General features: G+C 37.3%; 1 pseudogene; it reads left to right on the top strand.

Annotated features, from left to right (window-relative positions):
- The first annotated feature begins 4,504 nt into the window (after positions 1-4,504).
- Positions 4,505-11,044, top strand: LOC124891059 (annotated as a pseudogene).
- Positions 11,045-14,437: the final 3,393 nt, after the last annotated feature.

Here is a 14,437-nt window from a genome sequence, read left to right as displayed (position 1 = left end):
TTCTTGGCTGAAAGAGTAACGAAACCTCGTTGTAGAAGACAAAATGAAAAATAAAACACAAATGCCGTCGTGACCGCACTTCGAAGACTAAAACCAAACTTCAAATCATGCTGATAACCACCTCAAATTACATAGATTTGCGGCGTAAACTGAAGTGGATTCCGAATGTAAGGACACTGGAACCCTAAAAGGTGTAGAATGTTGCCAAAAAATTCAACTCAAAGCTCCGAAACGTGAGAAAATTCAGCACACAGCTCCGAAATATAGATGAAAGATGAGCTCAAGGCACTGATACCATGTTAACAACGAGAATGTAAGGGAGATAAATCTCTATTTCTAAATTACTCTAGAAGATTCACTGATCTTAGAAAGGTAAAGGTATAGAGAGAAATATTTCTTCTTCATGAAAAATGATAACTATCTGGTCAGTGTACGATATTTAGATACATAAACTAGATATTTCTATTACAACTGGGCCAAGTACATAATTAACTATACAAAATAATAACAGGTCTAAATACATCCATGACCAAAATCAAGGTGGCTTTACTAAGGAGTAGTCAATCATGAATCTATTTACATTTTCCATAGAAAGTACTATTTTCACAACAATCTATACAACTCTATAAAGAGATGTATATCCATGAAATTACACAGGATATATTGTCGTTTATACAACCAAATAAGTAATAACCTTTACAGTTTGTCTGTTAATAGAAACAGATAATGAAGTGAAATCCGGGTACTTCTTTTAAACTGTTTTAATTGTTTACTATCGATAATAAGTGTAAATTCATTAAGTGCTCATTAATAATAGACATTTCGAACTCCACTCATGAAATTACACTGTATATATTATTGTTATATAGATTCACCATGGAAAATGTGTTCCGCAAGTACAAATTATGAATTGCATTCAAATAGTAATTTACAAACTAATTTTTGTACTTTTTTTGTGGGAGAAATTGCAGGAAATAGGAATTCGGTTTTGTTTCCATTTTCGACGAAAATTCCAAGCGACACCGTACTAGAGAAGAAGTTGGTAGCAGTAGCGGCGGTGATGAAGGAGGAGGTGGAAGCTTCAAAGGCGATTTTGAACCATCAATGGATAGATTTTCAGAGCATATAAAAATTAATGCGTTGGAGAAAATGGAATTGTAATCTCTTTGCACCGTCGCTTGTGTCTCTCCAATCTTCAATTCTGTCGTCACACATCTTCCTTCTAATCTTTCTGTAAGTTGACTTAGCTCTTTTTTTCTAATTAAATGCCCTAATTTTATTGTTGTAATAGATAAAATGAGTTATATTGAATGTGATATCGGACAATAAATACAGGGTGATTTCTTTCCAATGTCCTGGCCTTAGTGAACAGCTACCGGTTGTCTACTAATGAGTAAGAGGTGGCAAGTATTTAGGGAATTAGTCGAGTTTTCCGAAAGTTGGCTAGTACACTACGATTATAAAAATAAAATAAAATTTGACACCCACATTCGTAGCCTTATTGGGCATAATGCATATGAAATTAGTAATTTGTTTTGTTTAAAATTCGAGATAAGGTGAGAGTGGCTTTGGTGGAAGCCAGATGAAGGAAGCGAGCCTGAGATGGTTCGGTCATGTGATGAGGAGGTGTGAGCATTTGGCTAGGGATGGTTTCAAGCGAGGTAGAAGTACAACAACAACAAACCCAGTGTATTCCCACAAAGTGAGCTCTAGGGAGGGTAAAATATACACGGTCCATACCGCTACCTCCGAGGAAGTAGAGAGGTTGTTTCCGATAGACCCCCAACTCAGAATAGAGAATAGTACACAAGGTCATAGTGAAACATGAAGCAGGATGGATGACATAATAGAAATAAGGAATAAAAAATAATAAAATAGATATCAAAGAAATACAAGCAATTCAAAATAAGAAATAAGAGATAGGACACCCACCTAGTAGTAACATACACTCACAGATAAAAGACACCCACCACACCCAAACTTTCCGAAATAGAGGCTCCTACTAATAGACACAGTCCTAGGATTACTAACCAGCTACACAAGAGTTGTCCTAACACCTTGCTACAACCCACTCACTCACACTATCCTTTTACCCTTATCTGCGAACTCCACACCTTCCAATCTAGGGTCATGTCCTCAGTAAGTTGTAGCTGCTCCATGTCATGTCTAATCACTTCCCTTCAGTATTTATTCGGCCTACCTCTACTCCTCCTAAAGCCATCCAAAGCTATCCTCTCACACCTACGAACCGTCGTATCCGTGCCCCTCCTCATCAAATGCCTAAACCATCTCAGACCTCCTTCTCACAACTTATCCTCCACCGAAGTCACTCCCATCTTCTCCCTGATAGTCTCATTCCTAACTCTATCCTCTCGAACGCAACATGCTCATTTCTACCACCTTTAATCTCTGAATGTGGGAGTTCTTGACTGGCCAACACTCTGCTCTATACAACATAGCCGGACGAATTGCCACTCTGTAGAATTTGCCTTTAAGCTTAAAGGGCACCTTCTTATCACACAACACTTCCGAGGTGAGCCTCCACTTCATCCAATCTGCTCCAATACATTTAGAGACATCCTCATCAATCTTGTCATTCCCCTAAATCATAGACCCAGGATACTTACAACTATCCCTCTTACAAACATCCCGGGAATCTAACCTCACCACTACTCCGTCCTCCTGACTTGAGTCACTAAACTTGCATTCCATATACTCCGTCTCGGACCTACTCAACCTAAACCCCTTAGATTTAAGAGTTTTCCTCCAAACCTTCATTCTTTCATTCACACCCTCCCGTGTCTCATCAATCAGCATTAGATCATCCGCAAGTAGAATACACCAAGGCACCTCGCCTTGAATACTCCGCGTTAACACGTCCATCACCAACACAAACAGAAATGGGCTAAGAGTCGATCCCTGATGCAACTCTGTCTCGTCCAAAAAATGCCCTGAGTCTCCTCCCGCCATCCTCACTCGAGTCTTCCCTCCATCGTACATGTCCTTAATAGCTTTGAAGTACACTATCGAAACCCCTCTCTCCTCTAAGTATCTCTAAAGAACCTCTCTAGGGACTTTTTCATACGCCTTCTCTAGTTTGATGAACACCATGTGCAAATCCCTCTTCCTTTTCCTATACTGCTCCACCAATCTTCTTACCAGGTGGATTGCCTCTATCATCGAGCGACCAGGCATAAAACCAAACTGATTCTCCTAAATGGACATGACCCTCCTCAATCTTTGCTCAACCACCCTCTCCTAAATCTTCATAGTGTGATTCAACAGCTTAATACCCCTATAATTTTTGCAGCTCTAAATGCCACCCTTGTTTTTATATAACGGAATTATCGTACTTCATCTCTAAGCCTTAGGCATCCTCACAGTCTTAAATGTCATTAAACAAATCAGTCAACCATCTTAAACTTGCTTCACCAGTATACTTCAAAAAATCCATCAGAATCTCGTCAGGCTCCGTCGCCCTACCCCTTCGCATCCTACGAATAGCCTCTCTGACCTACTCAACGTTAAAAAGTCTATAGTAACTGAAATCACGGCTCTCCTCCGAGCACTCCGACTCCCATAAATCAATGCCTCTGTCTATCTTTTTGTTCAAAAGTCTATGAAAATACTCCTGCCACCTCTTCTTAATACGAACATCCATCACCAAAACTCTGTCATCCTCCCCTTTAATACACTTCACTTGATTGAGTTCATGACCCTTCCTCTCCCTAGCCTTAGCCAGCCTATACAACATTTTTTCCCGTCTTTCTCCTCTAACCCCGCATACAAGCTCTGAAATGCTGCTGTCTTAGCAATCATAACTGCTAACTTAGCCTCCTTCCTTGCTACTTTATAAACCTCTCTATTCACCCGTTTCTCCTCTTCTTCTTTACTCTCAATCAACTTAACATATGCCGCTTCTTAATCTTTACTTTCTTTTTAACTTCTTCATTCCACCACCAGTCCCCCTTATACCGACCTGCCCGACCCCTCGAAACACCTAACACCTCTCTAGCCGTCTCCATTTTGCAGTTGGAAGCCTTATCCCACATATCATCCACTTCCCCCCTCCACTCCCACACCCCCAATCCCACCATCTTCTCCCCTATGTCCCGCGCATTAACTGGCATCAAGCCACCCCACTTAATTCTGGGTTGACCCTCACTATCCCTACTCTTCTTGCTCTTCTTGATAATCAAGTCCATCATCAAAAGCCTGTGCTGGGTCGAAAAGTGCTCACTCAGAATGACTTTAAAGTGCTTACATAAAACCTTATCCCCTTTCCTAAGCAGCAGAAAGTCAATCTGAGTCTTGGCTAACGCGCTTTGGATGGTAATCAGGTGATCCTCCTACTTCGGAAAGCTCAAATTCACTACCACCAGCCTAAAGTCCCTCGCAAAATCCAACAGAGAAGCCCCCTCACCATTTTTATCGCCGAAACCAAAACCTCCATGCACGTCGTCATAACCTTCCTCACCATTGGAGGAAGGTGATTACACATGATATGGAGCAGCTCCAGCTTACTGAGGACATAACCCTGGATAGGAAGTTGAGGAGGAGGTGGATTAGGGTACAAGGTTAGTATGAATTTAGGATATTGTATCTTTTGGTGTATTACTTGGTGTATCTTGTTTATGGTATTATTGGATATGTTGAAATCTATTGTATCTTGTTCTTTTGTACTATTTGTCGTTTAGATTGTTTTATTTTGAGACGGAATTATATCGAAAACACTCTCTATCTCACATCTGATAGATGTGGTAGTGGTATGGACTGCGTACACTTACCCTCCCTAGACCCCACTTGGTGGGTTGGGTATGTTGTTGTATGTTTAAAATTCCAATTCAACTATATTGAGTTCCTGTAAAGTGAAATATGTTGTTCTTAGATAATCTAAAGCTTTTGTTAGATTTGGCTGATACTTGCTTGATCATTATGAAATGAAAATGAGTGTGAATAGAGTGGAGTGGAACTCTGGGACTTGACTTAGGATTGAGACCTAGCTGAATGATTGATTGATCGAGTGTCTTGAGATTGTTTTGGCAGCTAGAACTTTTTCGAGTTAATTACTAGTTGATTTGGATTAACCTATTTATATGTTGTTTACTAGTAGACTAGCTAAAACCGTTAAGAGGCATTTCCTGAGCTTCACTTTGCTAATGCCTATGTAGGCATCAGCCAAGTGCAGCTGGTCCAAACATTCGTGGTAAGATAGTCTGATTAATCTTCTGATTATTGAATAGAATGCATATGGAGAATGTGGCATAAATGAATTTCCATTTGACCATCTTTAATTTTGCTAATGCGATTCTTACTTCTGGGATGAACTTATAATACTAGTAGCTTTGATTTACAGGGATATTAAGAGGCTCTAAAACATGTCCTGCGTAGGGTCCCAGGAGCCAAGATTTTAATATCGGGTGCCTCCAAATGAAGAATGATTCCTTCATTATCAACATTCTCAGTTAACAGATCGAAGATTTGAGTTTGCTCAAATGTTCCCATCTGTCTTACGACATTCTTCGTGCAATTGGAGAAAGGGCCAAATTTCATTCTTAAGTAATTAAAAATTACCTAAAGAAGATGTACAAACAGGATGATGCTTTGAACTAAAGAATTATCGAAAATATCAAGATATATTATAGGGTATCTAAAATTCTCTAAATTGAAATTTCAATTTCTAGACCGATAGCTTAATCCAGCAATTGTATAAGCCTACCTCTTGTCCTCTATTTGGTGTTTATATCAGTTTGTGTTCTTCTCTAAAATATATATTGAATTGAAAAATGAAAGGCCCTTGCAAAAAGAAAAGAGTTATTTCTATGAAGTCCCCCACTCCAAAGTGGATCTCCTGAGGATGACACACTACAAATCCATAATGAATACTGTGAATCAAATGCAGTTTCATAGCAAGTGACAAAATGGCAGCAAGATATAAAGAATGTACTTTAACACTTTATTGATTTAGAAATTACCTTCAACTCTAGATGGACAACAGGTAAATTCATTTTGATCAATTCGAAACTTGTGAAAAAAATTACTAACTTGAAAATGTAAATTCGGATGTCATGATTAGGAGACAATTGTTGTTAACACGCTGATCAAAATCTCTTCTTCTCTTTTATTTGACTAAAGCTCTTATGCACTCTAGCACGGAAGCAGTAAAAGCATCACTCATTCTCTTCCTTCTCTTCTTCTCTCTCTTTCCCTAGTTTTGTTTGGCTATCCAATCTGGCAGTGAAGCAGTAGAAGTAACATTATTAGCGTAGCCATTTTGTACTACTTTGTTTTTCAAAAGAACGCTAAAAATCAGTAGAATAGGAGAGGTATTGACTAACATGACCACTAATTCAGCAAAAGAAAAGAAAAAGGATTAGAGTTGGCGATTAACGATACACATGCTAGTTGTGTATTCACTATGGTGCAGGTATCCTGTGGAATTAGTCGAGATGCACGTAAGTTGACCCGGACACCATGGCTATCAAAAAATAAAGTTGTGTATTGACTATTTTTAACTGTTCCCTTCTTTCTAATGGTAAATATGGTATTACCTTGCTAAATTAAATAAGGATGATTTATTTAATCACACTAGCCCATCCTTGTATCATAGCCAGTCTCCTACTTTCACAAAATTTCAAAGTAAGATGCATCTCATACCTCCATTAACACACCTATAGATTTTATTCGCACTCATTATCCACACAGATTCAAAAAATTTAAGAGTACAAAGGTGATTCCAAACTATACATCTCGCCCCTAGGTATTAGCCATTAAAATTTCCACATCAAAAATTTTCTGTTAGTGGTCTAAAAATCCAAAGACTGATTGCCCCATTGACAAATTAGTTTGAGAGTTCACTTGAAATAAGAAAGTAGAAGATATTAATTAGTTAATCACCAATAGAGCGACACACGTGCTACAATGGCCGGGACAAAGGGTCGTGATCCTGCGAGGGTGAGCTAGCCCCAAAAACCCGTCCTCAGTTCAGATTGCAGGCTGCAACTCTCCTGCATTTCAACCTCGGATTGTTGGTGAGGAACATTACGAAACCGTCCAACGAGTTAAGCAAACTTTACTACGTTACAAAGAATTTCAGGACATTATAGCTATCCTTGGATAGGATAAATTATCCAACACTATGTTACGAGAACTTTTCACTTTCAATGCTGCACCAGTTGACATTTTTGAAAAGTTTGAGCAATATAGGTCAAACAACCTACCACTGAAGACTAAGTAACACTTCAAAACCAAGAAAACTAATATAACAAAAGATTTAAGCAAAAGAATATGAAAAAAATGTTAAAAGAATAATCAACAATTATTATATTCACTCACAAAATCAGGTCGGAGAGGATGCCACGACAAAGAGTAATCCATTCCGACAAATCAAATAAAATGGTAACATAAATTTAACTATTACTTCTCATGAAATTAATATTTAATAGAAGGAATGAAAGAAAAATTACACACATGCAACTACCAGGGCTCGTTTGATACCAAGGATAAGGGATAACTAATGATTGAATTAATTTGCGATGAGCTTTTTGCATGTTTGGTTGGGATAAATGCATGGGATAGGTCATACCGAGATTAGTTATCCCGAATAGTATTATTATTTTAATCCCACCTTCGGGGCTCGTTTGGTACAAGGAATAAAGGATAACTATAATGGCCCATCCCACTAGTGATATAGTCCGTTTTGGGCTTCTTGGCTTAGACACGTACCGCTTTAAAATTCGTTATTAGTGTGAAAGGCTTGTTTACTTATATACCCAGCATTTCCCCCATTTTTTGCCGATGTGGGACTCGTTATTTGTAACGGCCCAGCCCAATACTGATATTGTCTGCTCTAGGCTTAGATCCGCACGACTTTAAAACAGATCACTAAAGTGAAAGACCTATTTACTTATATATCCAGCATCTCTCCTGTGTTTTGCTAACGTGGAACTCCTTATCCTGAGATAGGGTGTCACCATAACTAATCCTAAAATTAACTTTAGGATGAGCTTATCCATATCGGGTTGCCATAAAATGCATGTATAACTCATACAATAATTAGTTAATCCGGGATTATAAGTTATTTTTATCACACTTGAGGGTAGGATAACTAATACTGGGATAATTAATCCTTGAGTAACTTGTTGACCAACTAAACAAAATTAATCCTTTAATAGCTTGTTAACCAACAAAACAACACCTAAGTAATTAAAGGCAACAATATTAGAACTAAAAAAGAAACAAAGAATCATAATTAAAGAAAAAAAGAAGTAAACAAAAGAATACCTTGTAAAAATTCGACATATAGAGGAAAAAATAGCCTCCATCTTTCCAAGTGGCTGTAGAGAGAATTTAGATGAAAGATATCAACGCATAGTACTAAGGGGAAAAAATGAGGTACAATAGCGGAATTAAAATACAAAAAGCAAATAAAAATAGAAGAGGACAATAAAATGTGGGTAGAATTGAGAATAGCAAAGTAGTAGAAACCTAGAAGAGGAAGAGTGTAAGGACTCACATTGCATTAGATTCTAATTAGTGTTATCGACGTCTCATTTCACGTCACATACTTTAATGTGACATGGTGTTTAAAAGAATACTTTTGAAATTCATTATCAAAATTATTTTATTAAGAGTAAAAAAAAATTAAAATTAACTTTTTTAATTATAGTAAAATAGCATTATTTTGGGACGACAAAAAACAAAAATAAATAAATAAATAAAAGAACATTGTTTTTCTAACTAATGACTTTTGACATAAGTCAAATGTTAAAAGTTAATTCAAAATGACCTTTGGAAGTGTTGCGGACTTACCATTTAGGTGTCGGCATAATAAAGCTTGCAGTATCTTTTCGCATTTAAGAGCACAACGTGTCATTAGTAATGCTTCTACAACGGCAACACAAATTCTCAAGTTAATCTAAGTAAATTGTTGTTGCTCGTTGGGATAGTGATGAAAGACAGAATGCAAAATATAAAATGCCATTATTTATTTTATTGTAATCACAATGAAGCACACATGTTGATACCAAATCTTAACTCATTCTTCTACTCCCCCTATTTACAAAAAAATTGACTTGACATGGAATTTGAAAAAATAAAGAAGCCTTTTGAATCTTGTAGTCTTAAAATAAAGTTACGTCAAATGTACAAAAATATCATTTAATCTTATGGTCTTAAATATGTCATGTGGGGCAGATGGCTTGATCGGGAAAGGAATTGCTCGAGCTTGAGGATGATCGGTTCCTTCTTCCATAACCAAAGCTCAGAGAGGGAAGAGATAAGAGGGCCCGATGGAGAATGTGGTGAATAGAAACCTAAGGAGGAGGAAAAGGAGTTGGGCAGATAAGTAGCTGATGCACCTGCTAATTGAAATTGGTGGTAATCCATAGTAGGGTAAGAGAGTGAAAATAACAACATTAGATGTTTTGTGTTTCACATATAGCTAGTAGTGGTGTGTGTCCAGGTGGTGATGCCACTTGATACTAGTAGCAATGAATTGATACCTAATGAGAAATTACAATGGCAGGTCCAAAAAAAAGCCATTTGATATTCAAAAGGTTCATTACTACAGAGAGCAAATAAAGCACGATAATGCCTAAAAAAAGGAAAAAAGATATGTTTGAGTCATCGGATTTTGTGCCATTGCCAGTCATCACACCACCCAAATTCATAGCCAATACCGTACATAACAAACCTGGGTAGCGCCTTGCTGATTGCATAGAGATTTTCTCTCTTATCGACTATGCGAGAAAGTCCAACACAGAGCCAGAGCAAACCACGAAAAGCATGCTGGGGCTGAGGTAGCATCAGCAGACAGACCTCGACAGTTGCAAAGAACAAGTCTTTGCAGTTGACTACTGTTGTGGTTTGGTCTATCCATCAGCATCTGTTAGTACTGCAGCATCAGTGACCTCATCACAGAATCTTAAAGATAAATCAGATAATTCCTTAGCAGCAGATATATTGGTAAAAATAGTTGCATCAGCTATTTTGGGAATGTAACCACCATCCAACACTAATAACGCCTTGCAAATTTTCCTACCAGTATGAAATAAAGACTTAATTCCCTTGTCAATTACTCTCTCGCAGCCTCTGATGCACAACTGCACAATTGGTAAGTCTCCCGTACCAAAAAGAGCAAGGTCTGTAATTGAATTAAGTTTGTCCTCACGCAGTCTTTTAACTAGTGAAGCTTTGGAGAATTTGTCCTCATTTAGTAAGTTGGATGTACTTGACATAAGTGGGTGCAAACGCATTGGAGACCAGGCTCCCTTCTACATATCAAAAGTTACTACCCTCACAATACTAAACTTTGCAAAAGCTTGCATCGCCCATGTGGGTCTTGAGTTTAGTATTGTGAGGGTAGTGACTTTCGATATTTAGAAGAGAGTCTGGTCCCCAATGCATTTGCACCCACTTGTGTCGAGACTTAATTCAATTACGGACCTTGCTCTTCTTGGTGCGGGAGACTTACCAATTGTGCAGTTGTGGTGGATCAGAAGCTGTGAGAGAGTAATTGAAAAGGGAATTAAGTCTTTATTTCATGCTGATAGGAAAACTTGCAAGACGTTATCATGTTGGATGTTGGCTACATTCCCAAAATAACTAATGCAGCTATTTTTACCATTATATCTGCTGCTAAGGCATTAACTGATTTATCCATAGGGTTTTGTGATGAGGTCACTGATGCTGCAGTGCAGATGCTGATGGAAAGACCAAACCACATCAGTAGTCAACTGTAAATACTTGATCTTTCCAACGTCGAACCATAATGCTACCTCTGCCCCAGTATGCTTTCTGTCATTTGCGCTGGCTCGGTATTGAACTTACTAGCATAGTTGCTAAGAGAGAAAATTTCCACGCAATCTGCAAGGTGCAACCCAGGCTTCTTGTGTGCGGTGTTGGCTGCGAATTTGGGTGCTGTGATGGCTCGCAATGGCACAAAATCCGATGACTGAAACTTAGCTTTTTTCCTTTTTGATGGCATTTTTGTGTTTTATTTGCTTTTTGTTGTAAGGAATCTTTTGAATTACAATGAATATCAAATGCCTTTTTTTTGGACCTGCCATTGTAGTTACTCATTGAATGCCAATTCATTGCTACTAGCATTAAGTGGCATCACTAGTTGGGCACACACTACTACTCGCTATATGTGAAAAACACCTAATGTTGTTAATTTCACTCTCTTATCAAACTATGGATTACCACCTACTTCAATAGCAGGTGCAGTAACTACTTCAATAGCCATTTTGTACAACTTTGTTTTTCAAAAGAAAGGTAAAAATCAGTAGATTATGAGAGGTATTGACTAACATGACCACTAATTCAGCAAAAGAACAGAAAAAGGATTAGAGTTAGCTACTAACGATACACATGTGCCTAAATGGTTTACTTGTCCTTAGCTGTGTATTCACTATTGTTGCTGGTGGGAGGTGCTAGATATTCTGTGGAATTAGTCGAGGTACACGCAAGCTGACCCGAACACCACAGTTATCCAAAAAAAGTTGTGTATTCACTATTTTTATTTGTTCCCTTTCTTTCTAATGGTAGGTATGGTATTACTCGCTAAATCAAATGTGGATGATTTATTTCATCACACTAGCTCATCATTATATCATAGCCAGTCTCCTGGTTTCACAGAATTCCGAAGTAAGATGCATCTCATACCTCCATTAACATGCCTATAGATTTTATTCGCACTCATTATCCACACAAATTCGAAAAATTTAAGAGTACAAAGGTGATTCTAAACTACATCTCGTCACTCGGTATTAGCCATTATGAATTTCCACATCAAAAATTTTAGAATAGTTGTCTAAAAATCCGAAGACAAATTGCCCCATTGACAAATTAGTCCTACAGTTCACTTGAAATAAGAAAATGGAAGATATTAATCAGTTAATCACCAATACAGCGACATACGTGCTACAATGGCTGGGATAAAGGGTCGTGATCCCACGAGGATGAGCTAACCCCAAAAACCCGTCCTCAGCTCGGATTGCAGGCTGCAACTCGCCAACACTTCAACCTCGGATCGTTGGTGAGGAAAATTACAAAACCGCCCAATGAGTTAAGAAAACTTTACAACGTTACAAATAACTTCAGGACATTATAGCTATCCTTGGATTAGATGAATTATCTGACACTGTGGTACGAGAACTCTTCACTTTCGATGTTGCACCAGTTGACATATTTGAAGAGTCCGAGCAATATAGGTCAAACAACCAACCACTGAGGACTAAGTACCACTTCAAAACCAAGAAAACTAAAATAACAAAAGATTTAACAAAAACAATACAAACAAAATGTTAAAGAAGAATCAACAATTATTATATTTACTCACAAAATCAGGTCGGAGCGAATGGCACAACAAAGAGTAATCCATTCCTGCAAATCAAATAAAATGGTAACATAAATTTAACTATTACTTCTCCTTAGGTAATAGAGGGAATGAAAGAAAAACTACACACATGCATCTACAAGGGCTCATTTGATACCAGGGATAAAGCATAACTAATGTTGGAACCAATTTTACGATGAGCTTTTGCCATGTTTGGTTTGGATAAATGCATGGGATTGCTCATACTGAGATTAGTTATCCCGAATTTTAGTATTATTTTTATCCCACCTTCGGGGCTCGTTTGGTACAAGAAATAAGGGATAACTGTAACGGCCCAGCTCACAAGTGATATTGTTTGTTATGGGCTTCTTGGTTTAGACACGTACCGCTTTACAATGCATTACTAGTGTGAAAGATCTGTTTACTTATATACCCATCATTTCTCCCGTGTTTTGCCAATGTGGGACTCCTTATTTGTAACGGCCCAGCCCACTAGTGATATTGTCCGCTCTAGGCATAGATCCGAACGACTTTAAAACAGATCACTAAATTGAAAGACCTGATTACTTATATATCCAGCATCTTTCCTATGCTTTGCCGACGTGGAACTCCTTATCCTGAGTTAGGGTGTTACCATAACTAATCCTAAAATTAACTTTAGGATGAGCTTATCCATGTCTAGTTGCGATAAAATGCATGGATAACTCATCTAATAATTAGGTAATTCAGGATTGTAAGTGTTATTTTTATCACACTTGAGGGTAGGATAACTAATACCGGGATAATCCTTGAATAACGTGTTGACCAACTAAACATAATTAATCCTTAAATAACTTGTTACCCAACAAAACAACCCCTAAGTAATTAAAGGTAACAATATTAGAACTAAAAAGAGTAAAACAGAGAATTATAAATAAAGAAAAGGAGAAGTAAACAAAAGAATACCGTGTAAAAATTCGACATATAGAGGCAAAAAATAGCCTCCATCTCTCCGAGTGGCTGTAGAGAGTATTTAGATGAAAGTTATCAACACATAGTACTAAGGAAAAAAGGGAGGTACAATAGTGGATTTAAAATACAAAAAGCAAATAAAAAGAGAAGAGGACAATAAAATGTGGGCAGAATTGAGATAGCAATGTAGTAGAAACCTAGAAGAGGAAGATTGTAAGGACTCACTTTGTATTAGATACTAATTAGTGTTATCGACGACTCATTTCACGTCACATACTTTAATGTGACGTGGTGTTTAAAAGAATACTTTTGAAATCTATCATCAAAATTATTTTATTAAGAGTAAAACAAAATTAAAACTAACTTTTTTAATTATAGTAAAATAGCATTATTTTGGGACGACAAAAAACAAAGAAAAATAAATAAAAGAAGTTTGTTTTTTCTAACTAATGACTTTTGACATAAGTCAAACGTTAAAAGTTGATTCAAAATGACCTTTGGAAGTGTTGCATACTTACCATTTAGGTGTCGGCGTAATAAAGCTTGCAGTGTCTTTTCTCATTTAAGAGCACAACGTGTCATTAGTAATGCTTCTACAACGGCAACACAAATTCTCAAGTTAATCTAAGTAAATTGTTGTTGCTAATTGCGATGGTGATGAAAGACAGAATGTAAAATATGAAAATGCCATTATTTGTTTTATTTTAATCACAATGAAGCACACATGTCGATACCAAATCTTAACTCATTCTTCTACTTCCCCTATTTACAAAGAAATTAACTTGACATGGAATTTAAGAAAATAAAGAAGCCTGTTGAATCTTGTAGTCTTAAAATAAAGTTATGTCAAATGTACAAAAATATCATTTAATCTTACGGTCTTAAATATGTCATGTGGAGCAGATGGCTTGATCGGGAAAGGAATTGCTTGAGCTTGAGGATGATCGGTTCCTTCTTCCATAACTAGAGCTTAGAGAGCGAAGAGATAAAAGGAGAATGTGGTGAACAAAAACCTAAAGAGAAGGAAAAGGAGTTGGGGCAGATAAGTAGATAATGCCCCTACTAATTGAAATTGGTGGTAATCCAAAGTTGGGTAAGAGAGTGAAAATAACAACATTAGGTGTTTTCTGTTTGTCATGACCCGAA

Source organism: Capsicum annuum, unplaced genomic scaffold (genome assembly GCF_002878395.1).
Source record: "Capsicum annuum cultivar UCD-10X-F1 unplaced genomic scaffold, UCD10Xv1.1 ctg2974, whole genome shotgun sequence".
Classification (NCBI taxonomy): domain Eukaryota; kingdom Viridiplantae; phylum Streptophyta; class Magnoliopsida; order Solanales; family Solanaceae; genus Capsicum; species Capsicum annuum.
The sequence above is the reverse complement of the archived record's forward strand: the minus strand, read 5'-3'. Positions and strand labels throughout refer to the sequence as shown.